At 43.2% G+C, this 17,484-nt stretch overlaps 1 protein-coding gene across 19 annotated transcripts in view; it reads right to left on the bottom strand.

The window, feature by feature from the left end:
• The window catches only part of LOC148398573 (palmitoyltransferase ZDHHC5-A-like), a 247,889-nt gene that overhangs the window by 71,861 nt on the left and 158,544 nt on the right, over positions 1 to 17,484 (bottom strand). The window contains exon 14 of one of the 19 annotated variants that reach the window (XR_015857906.1): positions 891 to 1,045. The exons of the other annotated variants lie outside the window; for them this stretch is intronic. The gene's annotated coding sequence lies outside the window, so the exon portion shown is untranslated. The remainder of the gene's footprint in view (positions 1 to 890; positions 1,046 to 17,484) is intronic. 19 annotated transcript variants of the gene reach the window in all.

The following is a 17,484-nucleotide window of genomic DNA, read 5'->3' on the forward strand; positions in this document are numbered from 1 at the left end:
CAAGTGATGGATACAATGATGTACTGTTTCTGTGTTTTTCTTTTTCTTTTTTTATTGATAACATTCTGGTCGCCTAAGGCAGAGGGACCGTCTGAGACTTTTCCTGCATTGAAACATCTTGCCACAGGTTTTTTACTTACACACTAAAATTGAACTGGAGTATTGGGGATAAACCTCATCTTCACTGGAAATTATTGCTGTCATTGTTTGTTGTTTTTATCATGTGTCACCCTACACGATCCCCAACCCGTCCCCTATCATCTCTGTTTTTTTATTGATCTTTTTTATTATTATTTTTATTATTCTTTCTTCGATATGTTTTCTTACTTATGTTTGATTGATCGGGGTTGACATAATCATATGATAAACAGGAGGGATATGTTAGGGTTCACAGATTATCTTGGTTATCTTGATTGTGTGATTATATTGGATTGTAGACTAGAATTATTAACTTTGTTTAAACTTTTTACCTTTCCTTGACTCTGAAAAGTTTAACCATTCAGTTGTTGAAACTTTCCAAATGGTGTAGAAACATTCTTGCTTAGTTAGTCATCTAAAATGCTCCACTAGTTCTTGTTTCCACGACCTTGTAAAACAATGAGCTGGGACCCACCGCACTGATTAACCACCCTACCTGTTCTCAATAAATATGCTCTTGCAAGAGACCAAAGGCAGACTTTGTTCGAACACTTCTGTACCTGCAGTAACGAGCAAATTCTCCACTTGCAAGTGTTTAAAGGGCAGACTGTCTCCCGTGTGGTTCTTGCAAAATAAGTTAGAGTGAGCACCACTCTAACAGCTTGTAGCTTGCAGCTTTTGGCGTAGCTTGTAGCGTAGCTTGTAGCTGTGTTGTAGCTTGTAACTTTTGCTTGTAGTGGTGAAGGGATTACCAGTATCTAGTTGATCTAGTTGATCTCGTCAATACTCCCGGGGCCGTGACGTGGACGCTCCTTTCATGACCCCAATTTAGTGAAGAGCTGCAGGAGGTGCCCTTGATTGTCCTGGCAGTGTCTTCGAGGGGGGTAATCCGCCGCAGTTCCCTCATCTAATTGGGCCGTGAGAAATCCAGACAGCCGTTGTCAGTTTGGGTGTCACCTAACCGCTGCTTTGCATATACAATGAGCTTATGCCACATGCGCTCTGAGATGTTACACGCTTTAGCGACGTAAATAGGATATTGTTATTACATGGCATCATGCTCGGCATAAGACATTGTGTAGATGCTGGTGTTTGTATGACAATATAGGAGAGGTAATAATATTATTGGAGACAATCCTGAACTGACCCACCAACGCAGGAGGTCCTGAATATAATTGACAAACACCGCAAATCTCGTTTTTGGTCAAGTGATAAAGCGGTGCGATATTGCTGAAGAAATACCAATCGTAACTCAAATTGTATTTTCTTTCCTCCAGAATACTTTTATACTGAATAAAGTACTGTATTTTCCAGGCTATAAGCTGCTACTTTTTACACAAGCTTTGAACCCTTGGGCTTGTAGTCCGGTCTGGCACATCAATGGATTTTTTGTAATGTCTAATACACGTATACACCCGTGAGTAAAAAGGTCGCGGACCGCTGTTGTGTGGCACCGCTCTGCTGGGCAGAGGGATGTCACCAGACACACGGTCACTGAGTGGTGTGTTGAGTGCATGTCCGTCCACCAGGCAAATAGTGCCGCACAATTGACACGAACAAGGACAGGACGAGATCAAGACGGATATTAGTGGAGAAAGGAAGCTTTTATAGGCAAACCCTCACTATGGGGACAAAAGAAAACCAAATGACGCCGCTTTTAAGTTAAAGACAGTCGATTTTCCTTTAACCAAGGAAATGGAGCTGCTGCGTGTACTTTAGAGGTTTCCTCCGGCCACTAGAGGGCACTGGGCTATTGTTGATGACACGTTGTTGCATCATGCTTTTCAGAATTCTTTTTCCAGCTCATGTGTTCTGCGGAGCTTTACGTGTAGCTCATATCACATTGCCAACTTTACCCCTGTAAGTGGTCCTATTTTACTTATTAATAGTCTGTTGCTAGTGTTCCCTCTACATTAAGTTCTTTATGGTCGTTGCTGAGATTTATGCATGTTTGTATGTTTTCTTCATCTCTGTCAATACATGTTGTGTTAATAAAAGGTCTGCGTCCCCAGGGTGGAGCACTGGTTAAAATATCCGCCTCACATTTCAGAGGGTGCAGGTTCAATTCCACCTCCAGCCATCCTTGTGTGGAGTTTGCCTTTTCTCCCGTGCCTGCGTGGGTTTACTCCATGTCATCTGGTTTCCTCCCACACCCAAAAATCATGCTTGGTCGTGCCATGATGGACGGAAATACGTAGGTCACATGTGTCAAACCTAAGGCCCGGGGGCCAGATATGGCCCGCCACATCATTTTATGTGGCCTGCAAAGACAATGCATCAAATTCGTGTCATGACTAGAATTGCAAATTGTCTTCACTTTTAATATATATATTTTTTTAAATATTTGACCAGTTTTTACTCGTCTCAATTTGAAAATGAGTTATTTGTCAGTTTGTTTTGTAGCTTTTACTGTACAGTGGAGCCTCGGTTTTCGAACACAATTCCTTCCAAAAGGCTGTTCGAGAAGTGAATTGTTCGAATTCCAAATCATATTTTCCCATTACAAATAATGGACAGAAAATTAATCCGTTCCAAGCCAAACAAAAAAACGCCTTTTTTAAGCATTTTTTCATTTGCAGAGCCGTCGCTGAAACTTAGAAAATATTTTTAAAGTCCTGCTGTACTTTCCAAAATTAGTGGACATCAGTGCGCAGGGAGCTTAATTTTGTCTGATCGCGCAACTGCAGCGCACCGCCGAACGCGCAACAGTTGCGCGCCGCCGACCGCGCAACTGCACCGCGCTGGTCGCATTATTGTGACAGAGCGGTCGCTAAAATGTAGAAAATATTTTTGAAGTCCTAATCTACTTTCCAAAATGTAAGTGGACCTCAGTGCGCAGGGAGCTTAATTTGGTCCGATCGCGCAATCCAGCGCGCCGGGCGCTCAGTGTCGCGTGGCTTTAGGAGCGTCTTTGTGTTTTAGAATGGCTTTACTGCTCCTACTTGCTTCCTTTGGAGGCATGATTAGAGTTAATGCAATCCTCAGAGTAACGAGAATGTAATAACGAACGGAGTCAGTTGGCATGCGGGTCCTCTCGGTTCATCTTGCGAGGTTCGACAACCAAATTTTGTCCGACATCCGAAGCAAAAAAAATCTCTAATTTTTTGTTTGAATACCGATTTGTTCGAGAACCGGGACGTTTGAAAACCGAGGCTCCAATGTATATAATATGAGGTGCTCATACATTTATTTGGGTTGACAAATGGCCCTCCGACAGAAGCTATGACTGTAGTCATAGGCATTGTAATGCAGCCTGCGGAAAAAAATTGTTTGACACCCCTGACGTAGGTTCTTGCTAAGCAAGAATTTATAAGCCTGGAATGCAGAGTCTTTATGCTTACTTAAGGGGTGTTGTATCAGGGAAGTACACTTTTATGATGAGAGAAGGAGCAGGGTAGTCTGTTCTTGTTTGAAGAGGAGTGTGTGAAACTGAGGCTGTGAGGTGACCAAGACGAAGGTCATTGATAGAGTTTTCCACACTCTACTTTATGCAAGAACCACACGTGAGACAGTTTGCCCATTTTACGCTTCCAAGCGGAGAAAGCCATCAGCACCCTGTGTGGTACAGAGGTGCTTGAAAGCAGTCTAACTTTCACTTCTTGCAAGAGAATATTTATTGAGAGAAAGCAGGGTGGGGGTGAGAGTGAACAGGTTTTGGGGATCACCTCTGCAAACTGGTTAATCAGTGCAGAGGGTCTTAGCTCTTAGATCAGTGGTTCTTAACCTTGTTGAAGGTACCGAACTCCATCAGTTTCATATGCGTATTCACCGAACCCCTCTTTAGGGGGGGGGGGGGGATGACATACCAGCAAATCAGTGTGACTTCTGCTGTTGCCTTTGCAAGACCAGTTCAGATATGTATTATCGCGAATTTACACGACATTCAGGTGTGTTCGGCCCTCCGCCGGGCGGGTGGGGGGAATGACATACAAGCTCTGCCGAACCCCTGAAGCCGACTCACGGAACCCCTAGGGTTCGATCGAACCCAGGTTAAGAACCACTGTCTTAGATACTTAGATACCAGTGGAGCAATTTTAGATAACTAAGCAAGAATGTTTCAACAACTGAAATGTGGAAAGTTTCAATGAGTCAAGGAAAGGTTGAAGCTTTTAAAAAAGTTAATGATTCTAGTCAACATTCCAAAATAATCATATGATCAAAATAATTTGTCAACCCTAACAGTCGTGCCATGGGGACGATGATGACTGTCTTAATGTCACAGTGTTTACACATGTGAGTGTTGTTTCGGCAACAACGTCAGAGGCCATTTCTCACAGATTTTTTAGAGGTAGGTCCAAGTGACTTTCAGAAAACAGGTGTCACAAGGATTTGGGGATGCTATTGATGCGCACTGCGATTGGCTGTTGGAAAGCCGTCAAATGAAGTAAGTCCGTTTGTCCGGTAGGCGCAAGAGCTTGCTTATGTTCCATCGTTTCACAGTCCATCTGGGAAGACTTTCTGTTTTTCAACCTCACTTTGTCTTTGACCGACTGCTTGAAAACATGATGGATGCTGAAGGGAATATTTTGATGTCTTTCTCTCGGTTCAAATTCTATCTCCGGGGTAAATCAGTTTAGCCATACAGGGGGCTTAAAGAGCAAGCCTCCGATGTGAGGAACAGCTTCCTTCAAACCTTAAAAAATAAATACATCGCTACATCACATACATAACTCAAGATTTTGGCAAACGTTGATACATTTTTTGCCTTAATGTCCAAAGTACGGCCCACGGGCCAAATCCGGCCACCAGTCAGATTTCATACGGCCCGGAGCTTCGGTCTTATAATATCTTATTTATGGCCCGCCTGCACTGTCAAACTGAATAAAAAAAAAAATCATGAAACTTGAAACTGTAATTCCTCCTATTACCAAAAGGTAGGAGCACCACCCCTCTCCGCTCATTTCTCCCATGGCGACTGCAAAGAAAACAAGGAAAGTTGACGTTGAGGGCCGTCACTTTTAAGAGAAGAGACACTATCAGACTAAACATGCTAACACATACGACAAGCTAACAGGGAGTGACCGCGCTGATAAAGTGAAGCAGCTTCAAACTGAACTGGCATCACAGCAGCGATTCTTCACGCAGGGCTGTAAATCAAAAGTAAATATTATTTAATATTAAATATTACAAAGTGGCCATGTTAATAATGTTGATGTTATGAACCTGTAGACGTGAGACAAACTACCATAATTTTCGGACTATAAGTCGCGTTTTTTTTTCATAGTTTGCGTGGGGGGGCGACTAATACTCAGGAGCGACTTATATGTGAATTTTTTCACAAATTTTCAAAATTCAAAAATCCGCGATGTAGTGAAACCGCGATAAACGAACCGCGATGTAGCAAGTGATTACTGTCTTTTGAACTGAAAGTGACGTCAGCAGCGCGGCGGTTGTTTACAAAAAGGACAAAGGATTCAATCACGCGATGACGAAGATGACGGAGGGCCCCACGTTTGAGGATTTAATGATTTGGAGTGACACAAGGTTTAAAAACCTTATTTATGTTATAGTTATTTGATATATTTTATTTCGTGTAGCAACTTGTATATGTTTTTATCGTTACAGTTCAGTAGTTGTTGGCTCGTTGAACTGTTGTTTGTTAAATAAAGAGCCGTTTACCAAACCCACGTCTTTCCTGGTACTTTGTTAAAGCTACAATATAGTTATATACTAGATTTTTGTGGCGCGTGCGCGGCGTTGTTGACATAAAGGACGAGGAATTTGATCGATGGATTTAATGATTTGTAGTGACACAGATGGTTTGATAATATTGTTGTAAGATGGTAGTTATTTGAAATATACTTTATATATCGTTATATGGGTCTGTGGAATAATTAGAAATGCAACTTACAAAGAGTCCGATGTCAGCGTCGCGGCGCATACTATGCGGCGCCATACGCGGCATTGTTTACATAAAGGGCGAGGACTAGGAATTTGATCGATGGATTTTATGATTTGGAGTGATAGATGGTTTGATAATATTGTTGTTTATATGATAGTTATTTGATATATACTTTATATATCGTTATATGGGTCTGTGGAATATTTAGAACTGCAACTCACGACGAGTCCGATGCCAGCGGCGCGGCGCACATGCGGCATCGTTTACATAAAGGACGATCGATGGATTTAATGAATTGGAGTGACACAGTTGGTTTGATAAATGTGTTATTTATGTATAGTTATTTGAATAGCTCTGAATGTTACATCAGGCCCGTTCTCAGCTCTTCGTTAGCATATTGTTTAGCCTGTTGTTGCTTGTTCATGTCTGTTCTTGGTGTTGGATTTTGTCGAATACATTTTCCCCAGAATGCGACTTATACTCCGGAGCGACTTATATATGTTTTTTTTCACTTTATTGTGCATTTTATGGCTAACGCGACGTATATTCCGGAGCGAATTTTAGTCCGAAAAATACGGTACATTACAGCGTAAGAAAAATGAAAATACACCTCCCAGGCTTTAAAACAGCTAAGGCAGGGCACATCCCCTCCCTCCTCCTCATTTTCACAGCTCAGACTTCAATTTTTTTTTTCAAAGTTTGTGCTAGAGGAAAATACACTGCACAGAAATCAACTGTAAAAGTCATGGATATTTTAGCATATGGAATTAAATCTGGAATCTAATATTTAAATGAAATAATAATAAACACTTCATCAGAGGCTAAAATACCACGGGCGTCCTGGAACCTATCCCAGCAGTCATCAGGCAATAGGCGGGGGACACCCTGAACCGGTTGCCAGCCGATCGCTGGGCACACGGAGACAAACAACCATCTGCACTCGCTCTCACACCTCGGGGCAATTTGGAGTGCTCAAATAGCCTACCAAGCATGTTTTTGGGATATGGGAGAAAACCGGAGTGCCCGGAGAAAACCCATGCAGATATGGGGAGAACATGCAAACTCCACACAGGGAGGGTCGGAAGTGGAATCGAACCAGCACCCTCCTGACTGTGAGGCGGACGTGCTGACCAGTGTGCCACCGAGCAGCCAATTTTAAGTGAATGCATAATAAAATATTTTTTTCTTTACTAAACTCCTTCCTTTCAGTGCTGAGAGATGTAAAAATGCCAATACAGTATGTAGCGTAGTAAAGCGTCTCTCATTAAGGATTAAATAAATAAATAAATTGGTGGATATTACATTTGGCAATATTGAAGTGTCTCACAACAACAATTACGGATTATTTAGAATGCCGGTGCTTCATTTAAATCTTAAGAAACAATAAGAATGTGGTGGTATGTGTATGACACCAGGCGGTGTACAGCGAGGGGTCGCATAGTTTGACGTCACAAATACTACACTGGGATGCGGTTTATTATGCTCATGATTATTGGGGTTTGGCACGCCCGGACTGACCATCGGGAGAACCGGGAGTATTCCCAAAGCGCCGGCCTAGGATTGGCCTGCTGGCCTGAGTCTCTCGGCGTCCCTTTTTTTTTTTTTTTGTTGTTGTCTGCCGGTGTGGCGGCTCGCCTATCAGAGAGACAGGCCAGGCCACTCACGCCAGGAGCATGTGAGGAGGGAAAGACGATTGGTTTATATTAATTAACACCCGCCCCCACAGTTCGTATCAACCACACAGCGCGTGTGGTGGAAGGGGTGTGTTAATAGTAATTACTATGTAAGGTGCCGGCTGCTGTAGCTAGCGAGTGGTGCAAGTGAGGATAATGGACTTCGAACCCAAGCGGAAGAGGATGGATGGATGGATGGACAATTGAACATCTAAATAAATTAGTTCAACTAAAACGTTTCTGCTATAATTCTGCATATGCGGAGGATAACGAAAAAATGCTACTCAAACAGGAGTTCTGTGAGTCCAATAAAATGTCATCTTCAAAAATACTTTATTCAGTATAAGAGTATTCAGGAGGAAAAAAAATACAATTTGAGTTACTTTTGGTATTTCTTGAGCAGTATCGCACAGCTTTATCACTTTACCGAAAACAATATCTTCATACAAACGCCAGCATCTATCCAACAAAATGTCTAATGCCGAGCATGATATTGCGTAACAACAATGTCCTGTTTACGTTGTTAAAGCGTGTTACATCTCAGAGCGCATGTGGCATTATCACATTCTTTATTTTATTCAGCATCGCGTCTCTGCTTTTTGCAGATGACGTGGTGCTGTTGGCTTCTTCAGGCCGTGATCTCCAGCTCTCGCTGGAACGATTCGCAGCCGAGTGTGAAGCGGTCGGGATGAGGGTCAGCACCTCCAAATCCGAGTCCATGGTCCTCGATCGGAAAAGGGTGGAATGCCCTCTCCGGATCGGGGATGAGATCCTGCCCCAAGTGGAGGAGTTCAAATATCTTGGAGTCTTGTTCACGAGTGAGGGGAGGATGGAGCGTGAGATCGACAGGCGGATCGGTGCAGCGTCGGCAGTAATGCGGACCCTGTACCGGTCCGTTGTGGTGAAGAGAGAGCTGAGCCAAAAGGCAAAGCTCTCAATTTACCGGTCGATTTACGCTCCTACCCTCACCTATGGTCACGAGCTATGGGTCGTGACCGAAAGAACGAGATCTCGGATACAAGGGGTCGAAATGAGTTTTCTCCGCAGGATGTCCGGGCTCTCCCTTAGAGATAGGGTGAGAAGCTCGGTCATCCGGGAGAGACTCGGAGTAGAGTCGATACTCCTCCACGTTGAGAGGAGCCAGATGAGGTGGCTCGGGCATCTTATCAGGATGCCTCCTGGACGCCTCCCTGGGGAGGTGTTCCGGGCATGTCCCACCGGTAGGAGACCCCGGGGACGACCCAGGACGCGCTGGAGAGACTATGTCTCTCAGCTGGCCTGGGAACGCCTTGGGATCCCCCGGGATGAGCTGGATGAAGTGGCTGGGGAGAGGGAAGTCTGGGAGTCCCTCCTAAAGCTGCTGCCCCCGCGACCCGACCCCGGATAAGCGGAAGAAGATGGATGGATGGATGGATTTATTTTATTCATGACCTCCTGAGTTGGTGGGTCAGTTCAGGATTGTCTCCAATAATATAATTACTTCTACCATATTGGCATACAAACTCCGGCAGTTATACAACAAAATGGCTTCTGCCGAGCATGATGTTGCGTAACAACAATGTCCTGTTTACGTCGTTAATGAGTGTCACATCTAAGAGTGTGTTAGGGTTGCTAGATTAGTTTGATCCTATGATTATGTTGGAAGGTAACCTGTAATAATTAACCTAGCTTGTCCTGTCTTAACAGAAGTAGTAGAACAAAGTGCTAAGATCTTTTGAACTGACTGACCAGCTGCAGAGGAAGCAATCAAAGTTGTTCTGTTTACACGTCGTAAAAGACCCCTGCTATGCTTTGACCAGAGGCCAAGGGCTTCAACCCCACCCTATCCACTCTCACCACCACTCTCACCCCCACTCTCATCCCCACCCTGTTTCTCTCAATAAAAATGCTCTTGCAAGAGGCCTGAGTCAGACCTCATTCGATCATCGCTGTATGCACAGCGACGAATGACTCTCCACTTGCAAGTGCTTAAAAAGGCATACTGTCTCTCGTGTGGTTCTTGCAAAAATAAGTTAGAGTGAGCACCACTCTAACAGAGTGCAAGTGGCATAAACACATGGTAATATGCAATAAAGAAGTAATTACTGTATGGTGAGTATCATGGTGTTCGATGTCAATGGAATAGCAACAACAAGAACAATAACAAAAAAGCCCGGTTAGCGTTAGTCATTGAAGTCCAAAAGGTTAGATGTGGAAAAAAAAAAAAAAATTGAAGTATCATGCGTGGACTTACCTGTTGAATAGGTGCTATAGTTCAAGGAGACAAGTGTAGCAAAAAGTCATCCGCCATATCGAGGTGCAGATAGCATTTGTTAAGAACTTTCTAATGAAAATAATGAAAGTTAGATCTTCGTGTAGACATTATGGGTAGAGGATTCCAGCAAAGAATGTCGCAAAAAAGCTCTGTCTTTTAAATTTCTGAAGATGAAAAAACTGGGGTAATAGCAATAAGACAACATAGTTCACATATATACATTCTGAGCTTTTGTTTGTAATTCACGTGATCACGGAGGATTCAGAAAGAAGGCAAAAGGGACAAGAAGCGCACCTACTATAAAATAAGAATGCGCGCAGTTTGGCATTACGTTCATGTCAAATCAAGCATAGATAGTTATCCACTGACCGACCTTGCAGTGTCATACCATCTAGTATCATCCAAAGTGATACTGTGACCAATCTTGGGGTTATATTTGACCAAACGCTCTCATTTCAAAAACACATTAAGACTATAACTAGAACTGTGTTTTTTCTCCTTTGTAATATTGCTAAAATTCGTCCGATTCTTCAACTCGTGATGCAGAAATTATTATACATGCGTTTATTACATCGCACCTTGACTACTGTAATGTATTGTTCTCTGGTCTTCCTAAGCCCAGTATTAAGGGTGTTTTCACACCTGGACCCTTTTAAAAGAACCAAAGTCAGGCCTCTTTAAGGGTGTTTTCACACTTGGTCCCTTTCAGCCCTCTAAACGAACTCAGATCGATGACTCAGCATTTTTTGTGCATATGTGAAAACGCCAACCGTACTCAGACCCCTTTAAAACGAACCGTACTGAGACCACCGGTTCGCTAAAAAGTCAATGGTACGGTTCACCTAATCTGTGCATTGTGAACACAAAGCGCACTGGGTTCACTTGGCCTTTTTGCACTGTATCGTAACCTCCTTGGCTTGCCGTAGATTGGTCACGTGACTGCAGGCGCTAAAACAAAACTGTAGAGAACAGAGAATCCAAAGTATGGCAGCAGCAAGTCGTGGTCGTGACCGTGGTTCTAATAGTAAACGTAGAGAAGCATGTGCCGTTCAAAGTTCTGCCACGGCACCTGGACGCGGCATAGTTTGGGGAGAAGACGAAACGGAATGTCTTTTGGAAATTTGGAACGACGACAGCATTAAATCACAACTATCTACGACCCACCGTAATGCGAAAGTATTTCAAGAATTTTCTGAGAGAATGAAAGCAGCCGGTTTTGATAGAACTTCTATACAATGCAGAATAAAAGTGAAAAAAATAAAGTAGGCGGCTCGGTGGCGCACTGGTTAGCACGTCCGCCTCACAGTTAGGAAGGTACGGGTTCGATTCCACCTCCGGCCCTCCCTGTGTGGAGTTTGCATGTTCTCCCCGGGCCCGCGTGGGTTTTCTCCAGGCACTCCGGTTTCCTCCCACATTCCAAAAACATGCTTGGTAGGCCGATTGAAGACTCCAAATTGTCCCTAGGTGTGAGTGTGAGTGCGATTGGTTGTCTGTCTCTGTGTGCCCTGCGATTGGCTGGCAACCAGTTCAGGGTGTCCCCCGCCTACTGCCCGATGACGGCTGGGATAGGCTCCAGCACGCCCGCGACCCCCGTGGGGACTAAGCGGTTCGGAAAATGGATGGATGGATGGAAAAATAAAGTATTTAGCTACTCGAGATAAAATGCGAAGAAGTAGGGAGTCAGGGGATATCAAAAACTACCCAGAATGCAGTGCAGTGGGAGTGTGAGAGCTCTAGAGGACCTAGTGAGAACAGAAAGAGGACTGAGGCCCCATCAAGGCTGAACTGAACCAGAAAGAGAACTCGGTACTCTTTGACATACACTCACAATGTGAACACAAAAAGAACTGAGTTTGTTTCCTCTTGGTCCACTTTTTGGTCCACTTAAAGAGGCCTGATTTTGCTTCTTTTAAAAGGCTCCAGGTGTGAAAACACCCTTAAAGAGGCCTGACTTTGGTTCTTTTAAAAGGGTCCAGGTGTGAAAACACCCTTAGCCAACATACATTGGCTCCCGGTCCATTTAAGATGCGACTTCAAGGTTCTTTTATTAACCTATAAAACACTGCATGGCTTTGCGCAGTGATAACAAAATTCCGGCCTAAAAATTCCTAAATACAAACTGGCCCGAAGTATTGTGTCATAAAATCAATAATAAGTGGCCCGCTGGCACTGTCGCGGGGATTTGCGCGCCCCAGAGCGAGCCACAGAAATGAAACTCGTCCTAACGGAAACGTGAACATGAGCCAGCGCTCATGATCGGTTGCGAGCGTTTCTCCTCCGTCCCTTCCCAGTTCACACGCACACATGTGTCCGTTTGCAAGATAATCAGTGACACAGACACTTCCTCATTCAAATGTCCACACACTAAGGCGACGCTAAAATTAGTGATGCTGCACGAGGAAATGCAGGGAAAAAAAAAAAAAATGGACTACTGACGAGAGCTGTCTACTTCGTACTAACTCTACACCAGTGTTTCCCAACCTTTTTTTTTTCATTTACGGCACATCTTTTCATTAAAAAAAATCTCGAGGCACACCACCGCCAAAAATCATGTTACAAAAGTGTTACACCAGGTTCGATATTAAAATGAGCTATATTATGATGAAAGATGTTGTGAACGTGCTATATATGTAAATAAAGTACTATATGTAGAGAGAGTAAGTTGAATAATTAAAAATATATATATTTTTTTCAATTGTATTTCTTTTTCTACTAAAAGTGACAGTTATAAACAGTGTAAGGAATAAACTATTAAAAGCGACTGTCATGAAAAGCCAAAAGAATGAACATGGCTGTCTTTACTGTTGCAGATTAGCTCTAAAAATATCCACTATAAATGGTGGGATTTCCGTCAGTCCATAAACGCACCACGGCCGTCAGCGCATCACCGCTATCAAAAGCTCACACATAAACTGAATGTGTGACGATGCAGCACAATCACACCGACACAACATAAAATCTCAAGATTTGTGCGATTAGCAAGTGGCTGACCAGGCTTTGCGCTAACTGACTAGTGGTTTGGTGATCTTGTTTACAATGCGCTCCGTAGTTATTATTAAACAATTTTTGCGGTACAGCTGCACATCTTTCACGGCACACCAGTGTGCAGCGGCGCGGCTTATTCGTTGGGATACATTACTCTACACCAGGGGTGCTCAAACTTTTTCAGCTTACGAGCTACTTTTAAAATGACCAAGTCACAAAGATCTACCCACTACAATCAATAAATAAATAAATAAATAAATAAATAAATAAATAAATAAATAAATAAATAAATAAATAAATAAATAAATAATATAGTGCGTGTATTTTTGTAACGCACTTAGAAAATGACATTGTGAGAAAAAAGTCCAACTCCCATTCCGTATAAAAGTGATACGTTTTTGGCTTCTTACTTGGTCCAGCAACCCCACTCATTTTTGATGGTCATAAACTTTCTTTTGTTTAAAAGAAAAAAACGAGTGCGTGCGTTGAAGCTTATAAACTTGGCGGTTTGTGTGTGCGTGGCCGTTAAACATGCTGCGGTGAGGGGTTGTAGTCATTGTCTAATGCGCATGTGCGGTTCACTGTGATTGCCTCCCGACAGTATGTCAATCAAGCGATGGGCTGGATTCTCGCACACAGCCTTTTTTTATTAGTTTTTTTAAACATCATGCGATCGACCAGTAGTAGCTTGGCGATCGACTGCTCGATCGCGATCGACGTATTGAGCACCCCTGCTCTACACATTACTACGCGTCCGCACCGCCCACTCACAGTGATCGCAAACAACAAAAATACTATGGATTTTATTTTGTGATTATGAAATAATTTGTTGCGTATTAAGGTGAAATAAAAAAGATCAAATGGAGAATGATTTAATTTGGATTAGGAATCTGACATGATGTAACCTGGCCTGTTTACTGCAGTCACAAACACTAATATCAGCCTTCTTATTAATGCAACAATAACTATAAATAATAAAACAAACTTAATACATCTAATAAAAAAATCATTCAACTTTCATAAAATTGTTCATTTGTATTTCATTTATTATTAATATTTTAATCTAACTTTTCTGGTAGTGCAATTGAGAGCAGATTCTCATTTGCAATATCAATCTATCTGCCGACAGCAAAGGATATAGTTACATATTTACAAGTTCATTTACAATGGTAGTGGTTCGAGGAATGTCGGTGCGAATGGTCGGCCCCTATACATTTTCATCTAACCAAATGTGGCAAAAAGTTTGGACACCCCTGGCTTAGCGCCTTCGTATTTCATCGACCTAGTTGTACCTTACATTCCGTCCCGTAACCTTTGCTCGCAAAACACTAGTCTTTTGTGACCCCAAGGGCCAAAAAGAAGTCAGCAGGGTCTCGAGCAGGGGTCACAAACTTTTCTTAGACCGAGAGCTACTTCCTGGGTACTGATTAAGGCAAAGGTCTACCAGTTTGACACACACTTCTGAAATAGCCAATTTTCTCAATTTGGCTTTCACGATGTGTTATTGTCATTTCCAGTTCACATGTAAGTGTGACTTTAACAAGAATAGCAAAAATACAGTCAAACCTTGGTTTTCGACCACAATCCGTTCCAGAAGGCGGTTCGAGAAGTGCATTGGTCGAATTCCGAATCTATTTTTCCCATTCCAAATAATGGGGAAAAAAAAAATTAAGCATTTTTTCATTTGCGCAAATTTGTCCGATTGCGCAACTGCAGCGCACTGCCGAATGCGCAACCATAGCAACTGCACCGCGCTGGTCGCATTACTGTGACAGAGTCGTCGCTGAAATTTAGAAAATATATTTTAAAGTCCTGATGTACTTTCCAAAATTTAAGTGGACCTCAGTGCGCAGGGAGCTTAATTTGGTCCGATCGCGCAACCGCAGCGCGCCAGCCGCTCACTGTCGCATTTCTTTAGGAGCGTCTTTGTGTTTTAGGGTGGCTTTACTGCTTCAACTTGCTTTCTTTGGAGGCATGATTAGGGGTTAATACAATCCTCAAAGTAACAAAAATACAATAACAACGAAGTCAGTCGGCATCCAGGCCGCGCAGTCGGGTTTTCTCGGGTCCTCCCAGCTCATCTCGCAAGGTTCAACGTCCGAATTTTGTTCGACAGCCAAAGCAAAAAAATCTTGAATTTTTTGTTCGAATTCCGATTTGTTCGAGAACCGGAACGTTCGAAAACCGAGGTTTGACTGTAAAAGAAATAGATGCAGCTCACTGACAAGTGCCGCTATTTCAGCTAATCTTAGAACAGTCTTGTGGGCGACTCATGCGGTCCTCACGGGTTACCTGGTGCCCACGGGCACCGTGTTGGTGACCCCTGGTCTAGAGCATTTTCTATTCGGGCTCCAAAGCTTTGGAATGCCCTACAGATAAATATCAGAACTGCTACCTCAGTAGAGACATTTAAGACACCATTAAAGGGTTAGGGTTCATTTTTATGCAATGGCCATTAAATTAACCTGTGTTGGCCAATCCGGCTGGAGTTTGTGGTCTCTGTTCTGCATCCCCCACCCCGGCTGGGTGACTGAAAATGGATGTCTGGATTTCTTGTCGACCAATCAGGATGAGGGATCTGAAGCGGATTCTCACCCTCAAAGACACTGCCAGGACAATTGAGGGTACCTTGCTGCAGCTCTTCACTTTGAATATAGACATCCACTTTTTCTTTGGATTGTTTTATATTATGTGTCCTGTGCCCTCTCTGCATCTACTGCAATCTGGTCATCCTGGAAATCTGTGGTCTCTTCTCAAGGTTTCTCATTTTTCCCCAGTAGTGGTTTTTGAATTTTTCCTTGCCCTTCTGCGAGTTAAGATCAGGGGACGTTGAAAATAATTTTCAATTTTTGCACGTGAAGCCCTTTGAGACTTTTCTGTGATTTAGGGCTATGTAAATAAACTTGACTTGACTTACATTTCTGCGAATACAATAAATCAATCAAATAATTACCTTTGACCTCGTCAGACACTCGCTGATGGTAGTTTTAACCATTAGTTCAAACTCATCAGAACATGAGTATGTCTTTCAGGACAGCTTGCTAGCGCTGCATTAGCTAAAACATTAGTCCCTCTTTGAACATACATAGGTGTAAGAAAAGAAGTGTTTTACTTTAACCCCCCGACCCCCGAAACCTGTTCACTCCCACCCCCACCCTGCTTTCTCGCAATAAATATTTCCTAGCAAGAGACGAAACTTAGACTTAAACTTAGACTTAAATGGCCAAACTGTCTCACATGTGTTTCTTGCATCAAAGGTAGAGTGGGCAAAACTCTATCATCCAACTTGACCACTTGCCTTGACGACGCTCTGATCACTGCCTGCCCCGACCACCTGCTAGCCTGCGACCACGACTACGCGCTGCAATCTTCCACCCTGCGTGCTTGCTCTGCTGCTCGCTCCGCCAGGTTGGTTCCCGCCACCAGCCAGCTTGTCGCTCTGAGGTCAGCACTCCACTGCGACTCTGTCCCGGTCATCCGTCGTTTCCTGTTCCGCTGCCCAGCTACACCAGCCAAGCAGGCAGTTCAACCTTCCACTTCCCCTTTCCCCTCTTTCAATAAAGATCCGTGCTGCAGTTGGTCGCCCTGCCTTGTTCTTGACAAACAGGTGCGGATCCCTGACTACACACCGGAGGGTCACACAAGGCTTTATATGAACCTACATGACAAAACTCAACACTTTCTCAAGAGAGAACCATCAGTAAATAATAAGTATTTTCATGGATTTGAACCATTTAGCTTACTGTTGATTATCTGTAATAGTAGCTATAATATTGGCAAATTCATTCGATAAAAAAAAACATCTATAACTTATGTTGTACTTAAGGGAAATGTAATGCCATAGTTGTAGGCTAAGGTTGGATCCTCAATAAGATAGAATGTTTGCAAAAGTTGTGTGGGCTCTTTCTACAAAAAAATGAAAAAACGTTTTGGCCTTTCATTGCATTTAACTTCTCAGAAGTCATGTGAGGAAATGACAATAATATGTATTTATTATATTTTTTATTTATTAGTAACCCCTAACACTGAAGTTGTCACGAGTGGGCGACGCCGGCCGCTCAGCCATGCCCCACTATCACCCTGATCACCGGCACCTGGTGCTAGCTCATCAAGAGGGCTATATTAGTGCGACCAGCGCAACTCCAGTTGTCAGCTTGTCTTGTCATGCCCTTGTCCGCATCGATCTTAGAAAGCTTGACTCCCCGTTTCCTGGTGATTCGGTCCTTGTCTTGTCAGTCCTGTCCCACTTTTGCAGCAGCTGTCGCCCGCTCCAGAAGCGTCCTGTCATCCAGCCACCAGCGAATACAGCCTCGCCCGTCCACCGCTCCAAGACTCTATCGATCCCCTTCCCTTTCACAATAAAGTCTGTTCGCTCTGCACATGGCTGTACTGTCCGATCCTTACAGAAGTTTGAAAGGTTGTCATAGTTGCGCCTCGAATTCGTGTTAGTCTTAAAAAATATTGTGACGGTATTAAAAAGGTATTAAAAAGTATTCAATTCCACCTAAGAATGTTTATATAGACCCTGCTGTCACTCAAAAGAAGACCCAGAGAGGGAGAAAAACATGACACTCAATATAAAGGACAACAGT

Source organism: Syngnathus floridae, chromosome 4, assembly GCF_059516105.1.
Source record: "Syngnathus floridae isolate MCC-2025c chromosome 4, RoL_Sflo_1.0, whole genome shotgun sequence".
Classification (NCBI taxonomy): Eukaryota; Metazoa; Chordata; class Actinopteri; order Syngnathiformes; family Syngnathidae; genus Syngnathus; species Syngnathus floridae.